Source organism: Cyprinus carpio, chromosome B6 (genome assembly GCF_018340385.1).
Source record: "Cyprinus carpio isolate SPL01 chromosome B6, ASM1834038v1, whole genome shotgun sequence".
NCBI lineage: Eukaryota > Metazoa > Chordata > Actinopteri > Cypriniformes > Cyprinidae > Cyprinus > Cyprinus carpio.
Window position 1 is genome coordinate 22585484 of NC_056602.1, and position 6000 is coordinate 22591483.

Consider the following 6000-nt stretch of genomic DNA (forward strand, 5'->3'; position numbering starts at 1 on the left):
ACATGATTTTTTCTTTTATTCTAGAAAACCTTGTATTTTTGAACATGTTCTTATGTGTTTCTTTCTTTGCATGACTCTTTCTAACTACATGCCGAGGTTTGAGCCATCACAATGGCAAACATGGTAATACATCAAAAGCGGTGATAACTTGTGTAAAAGTGTAGCATGAAATTTGTATTTTAGAAAATCAAAAAACATCTTAACAAATTACACAATATAACACCAAAAACCTTTATTACCAACTACAAAACATGTTTTGAGCCATCACAATGATAAACATGGTAAGAAATGTCATATGATAACATCAAAAACCTGTATTAGCTTGTGTTAAAGTGCAGAAAGAATCACTGTATTTCTGAACGTGTTGTTCTCTGGTTCTTTCTTTGCATGATTCTTTCCAACTACATGCCACAGTTTGATCTGCCACTATGATGTGGTAATGTAGATCATCTGACAGCAATATAAGGCAAGTCAAATCTGAATATTTTGTATATGGATACATCAAAAAAACTGTATTCACTTGTTTTAAGTGCAGATTCATTATTTCTTAACATGTTCTTCTGTTTCCTTGCATGACTCTTTCCAACTACATGCCCTGGTTTGAGCTGCTGCAATAGTGATTATGGTAAAAATAATCATGTGACATCATGATAAAAACTGTATTGTGTTTAAATGCAACATGATTTTTTCTTTTATTCTAGAAAACCTTGTATTTTTGAACATGTTCTTATGTGTTTCTTTCTTTGCATGACTCTTTCTAACTACATGCCGAGGTTTGAGCCATCACAATGGCAAAGATGGTAATACATCAAAAGCGGTGTGTAAAAGTGCAGCATGAAATTTGTATTTTTAGAAAATCACAGTATTTCTGAACATGTTACTCTGTTTCTTACCTTGCATGTGTCTTTCCAACTACATGTCATGGTTTGAGCCATCACAATGACAAACATGGTAAGAAATGTCATATGATAACATCAAAAACCTGTATTAGCTTGTGTTAAAATGCAGCAAGCAACACTACAATTCTGAACATGTTCTTCTTTGGTTCTTTCCTTGCATGACTCTTTTCCGGCTACATGCCACGATTTGATCTGCCACGATGATGTGGTAATGTAGATCGTCTGATAGAAGAACATGTTCAGGGCACTTAAAGGGACTTGAAGGGATTCACTTTCCTCGTCACTGGAGGTCAGTATATACCTACTGTAGGTTCTTGGTAGCATCAGTAGGTTGTGTTGAGGTTTGTCCTCTGGTGGACTGCAGTGAGTCATGGTTGTCACATCGGGGAAAAAACGCAACACCTAAATGCCAGTGTCATGAAATGCTGAGTCAATGATGCTTTTCAGCCTGACTGCTCGTCTTGATCTCATTAAAGCCTGCTTAAATTTACATTTAAATTATATAGGAGAATGCTAGAATTTACAAGTGAGAATTAAAGTCAACATGAAATGATAAAATGAATTGCAACAATACAGTTAATATAACAAAATATAATTCCAACAGTATATCTGAAAACAAACATTACTACTGAAATAAATCAAGATGCTCTGAAGTGTGAAGTTGAGCCTCCACAACCTGTCATGAAGCCTCTTTGCATTTATGTCTGGCTCAGTTCTGTTATGAAATTTCTACTTGTCAAGATCCAAACAACTTCTGATGGATAAAAAAAAAGTTTGTCCTATTGATGTTTTAAAGTAAAACGGGTTACCCATGCCATTTCATGTTCCAGCAAACTGAAACACATTACTTCAAGTACAGTTCAGCTCCCAAGGAAATTACATGATTCAGGTACCAAAACATAGATCTAGAAACATTTACCGATATAACTTCTCAGAAACCCTTGATTGCATTGCTACCAGCTCCTACCAACTGTCCTTCATCTCAGCTCACCTTGAAGACACTGTTCATTTAACTCTCACTGTTTCCATAGCACTCAGACTTTGTTAGCGACCCAGTCTGTTTGAGCAGAGCTTTGCAAGGGTGAGAGAAAGAGAGCAAGAGAGGTGAGGGCTAGAAGTGAATGATGAAGGGTTGCTACTGTTCAATGAGCTTGTTAGTGGAGGGATTCTGGAACAGTCGTGCATGACGGAGCTACATGTAGCACCTGCTCACTATAAAGCAGAATCCTTCAGACATATAGATGGTTCTATGAGCAGTAATCCAGTTCACATTGTTTGTCTTCACTGAAAGAGCAGGATAGGAGAGAGTCTTGTCACGATTTTTATGGGTGATTTGAGTTATTTTCAAAAGTACTTCTCAATTTTTTCTTTATGTGTATCGTGATGATACCAACTTATTTAAAAGAACACTCTAGAAAATGCTTGGTGCTGGGTGAAAAATGGACAAACCCAGGAACTGGGTTGTTTTGACCCAGCGAATGGGTTAAATGTTTAACCCAACCTTTGTTTAAAAATTATTATATGGCTAGCTTAAAATGAACCCAAAATAGGTTGTAAATTAAATAAATTACACACATAATTACTAGAGGCACCAGCAATAAACAAAAGTTATTATTAAAAAGCTTATTTATTAATAAGCAATTAAAGGGGTCATATGACGTTGCTAAAAAATAACATTATTTTGCGTATTTGGTGTAATAAAATGTTTATGAGGTTTAAGGTTCAAAAAACACATTATTTTCCACATACTGTACATTATTGTTTCTCCTCTATGCCCCGCCTTTCTGAAATGCGTCGATTTTTACAAAACTCATCGTTCTGAAAAGTGAGGTGTGCTCTGATTGGCCAGCTATCCAGTGCGTTGTGATTGGCTGAATACCTCAAGTGTGTGACGGAAATGTTATGCCCCTTACCATACTGTGATGCATAATAAAAGTATAAATAAAAGTTACTCCTCTTTTCTTTGCGTAAATATTTAGGCCGTGTTATGCAAATCTTCCCACACAGTGACGTAGACATGGGGGTGTGTTTAAACGAGGTGTTTTACGAGGGCGTGGACGAGTCTTAACTTTTATAAAGAATATCTCTTTGGGTTTGAGACTTTAGTCTTTGCAACTTTAGGGATCTTATCTATTCACGAACAGCTTGTAACACTCCAAAGAGAAAGGAAATCTTGAAATTGCATCATATGACCCCTTTAAATTTTTATTTATTTATTTATTCAGCTTATTAATAAATGTTCATACATTATATTGAACATATTAGTAAATGTTTATTTCCAATCTATTTTGGAGTCATTTTCAACAAGAAATATAGTTTTTTTAAGCAATAGTTGACTTCAATAAAACTACCCAAAAGGTCGGGTTAAAGATTTAACACAACCGCTGGCTCAAAAAAAAACAAAAACAAATCCAGAGTGAAGTGTGGTATTGCTTTTCTAAGCAAACAAACCTAAAAACAAACAAACCAAAAAAATCCCATAAACGTATTAAAAAGAGTCAAGCATATCAGAGATACAGGGATCGAGCTAAAGTAACACACCATCTAGTACGAGCCAAACAACTAACAACCCTGTAGCAACATGTCCATGTCTCATTAATTGGTGTGCTTTTATTTTGAAGTTTAGTTTCTTGCTCTTGTCTTGTCTGTTAATGATTCCTCCATTGATTGCCTGCCAATACCAAGACTCGAATTTGCAACATTTGGGTTATAATGCCAACTCTCTGTCCATTAGTCCACGACTGCTCCCCAATGTATTGTTTTGTGTTCAACATAGTCGCTTCTCTAGTAAAATCACATATGAAATATGTGGTGTAAATTCAGATTCTATGAAAATAAAACAAAAAATCTGTCCAGTGAACCATCCAGTGAGTCTTTCTACAGTTGTGCTCTATTTGTGGATTGTTTTCAATCCTTCTCGAGACCAGAAAATTTTTTCTGGTTTTCTTTTTTCAGCAGAGTGCTGGTGTCTTTAGGAAGCTCAGGATGGGGAGGATGTTTCAGACGTCAGAGCTACAGCAGACACCTGTCATCTATTGGACACTGTGTTCTTCCTCAGCAGCTTTGAAGCTTATCTGTACGTGTACTGTATGTGCGTGTTTGTGCTTTGCCAAAATGTTCTACACAAAAAAATTACAAAAATGAACAACAGAGCCAGTGGAAAATAATATATTAAGGAATCACTTTCTGTTAAGACAGCATGATTCAATCCTCTATGATTTTATAGTTATATTTTCAACCTTTCCTTCTGCCTTTATTGGAGTGGAGAAAGAGGAATTGTGAACAATTTTTAATTTGATTTTATTTGTTAGTATTTTATTTGTTGTTGATTTTAATGCCTTCCATTTTTGCTCTACATTTTAATATTTATGTGTCTTGGCTATACAAGCTCTACAATGAACTCAAAAGTCACGATTTTGTGCATTCGTGCTTTACCCTAACATCTTATTTTCTGTATTCAGTTTGAAGTTCAGCCTTGAGCCTGTACGTTTCCAGCAAACAAGACTGCAGTGCATTCTTCCGTTCTCCTTCCACCGCTCCTCTGCATTGTTGCAAAACATCTAGAGAGATTATGTAAAGTCTCTCTCAGGTCACAAGGGTACATTGCTATTCACATGAATGCTGTTGGGTTGAATATGTCTGTGGATGGGAATTAATTGAAAAATGGTTACCATGCCATGAAAAGCATTTATTTTTTATTTATTTTTTTCACAGACACAAGGCCACATACAGCATTGAAGTGAATGTTAAGGTAAGCTGTTTGGGTCTCTGCAGATCACATAGAAAGCGACAGAATGTTCTGTTAGGAAAGAAAGTATGAGGTCTTTGTGTCGAAACTTATTCAGCAATTAGATTTGTTTTGAAATATTACAAGTGGTAATGTTTCACCTCTCACTATCATAACAGAATCAGAAAATAATTATCTTTAGCTTATTTGCAAAAAAAATATTTCTTTCAAAATGTTATAAATTTTGTATTTTTGCTAATTTTTTATTTATTTATTTTTTTCTGGCAGTTGACATACATATTATGAATATAAATTTAGCTTTTCTGCTTATGTGGTTTATGTACTTATACTGTATGTAGTCTAGTTCTATGTAGGAATGAACTTTAACTTTGCTTGAAAACACTAAATACAATTCAGTATGGAATATGGGGAAGTTTAAAAGGAAACTATTTTTGTCATTTCAGCTGCTACCACACTATGAAGTGAACTCTACAGGCAGTCCATACTACTCCAGGGAGACCAAATAGCTTTGCTAAATAATTATTTCACCAACAATTTCAGGTCATTTTCTATCAATTTCCTCATTGCAGTTATTTGATTTAGTTTTTTTCAGGCTGTATTAAGCCAGATTTTTTTTAATGGGCTCATGTCATTAGAAATAACATTTTCCTTGATCTTTTGCGATAAAAGAGCTTGATATGCTATAAAAATAAAAAAGAAAACAGTTTCTAAATTGTTTTCAGATATTGAGCTAATAAAGCACAAGATAAGATTGCATTGTTTTCCGATTTTATTGCTGATTTGAAATATTGTCAAAGCATAAGCTTGACAGATTTTTGTTGTTGTTGTCATTTCCCATTCACATACACAGGAGTTGTACCTGCATACTTTTTACCCACACAGAAAATAGCTTACCAAGATAGCTGCTAATAAACAGACTTTTAAATCATACTTAAAGGAATAGTTTACCCAAAATGAAAATTTGCTTAAAATTGACTTACCCTCAATCAGGTCATCCAATATGTAGATGAGTTTGTTTCTTCATCTAAAATGTTTTTGAAAAATTTCACATTTACATCACTTGATAATCAATGGATCACTCTAATGTACTTTAAGTGCTCTATTTTTGTGCACTTTTTTAATATACTAAAAATGATTCTTTAGTACTTCTTAAGATAAACTTAAGATCATCTAAGTGTACTCAATTGTGCTATTTTGGAAATCCATGAATATCAACTAAAATCCAATTTTAACATATTATCTCTGTATTTAAAAAATCTATTTACTCACCACTTGTAGTACACTTGATTGTACTAGTGTATGAAAGTGGTTCAAGTGTACACCAAGTGGTAACTAAATACATTTTTAAAATTT

At 34.2% G+C, this 6000-nt stretch overlaps 1 long non-coding RNA gene across 4 annotated transcripts; it reads left to right on the top strand.

The window, feature by feature from the left end:
• The first annotated feature begins 250 nt into the window (after nt 1-250).
• On the top strand, nt 251-6000 carry LOC109063682. Of its 4 annotated transcripts, none has more exons than XR_006155035.1 (7): nt 251-281; nt 415-951; nt 1117-1188; nt 3855-3975; nt 4361-4497; nt 4614-4650; nt 5091-6000. It is a non-coding gene; the product is annotated as an uncharacterized LOC109063682 (long non-coding RNA). The 4 variants fall into 4 exon arrangements; XR_006155036.1 differs by adding an exon at nt 1730-1788 and having other exon boundaries at nt 260-951; XR_002013277.2 differs by having other exon boundaries at nt 263-951; nt 3858-3975.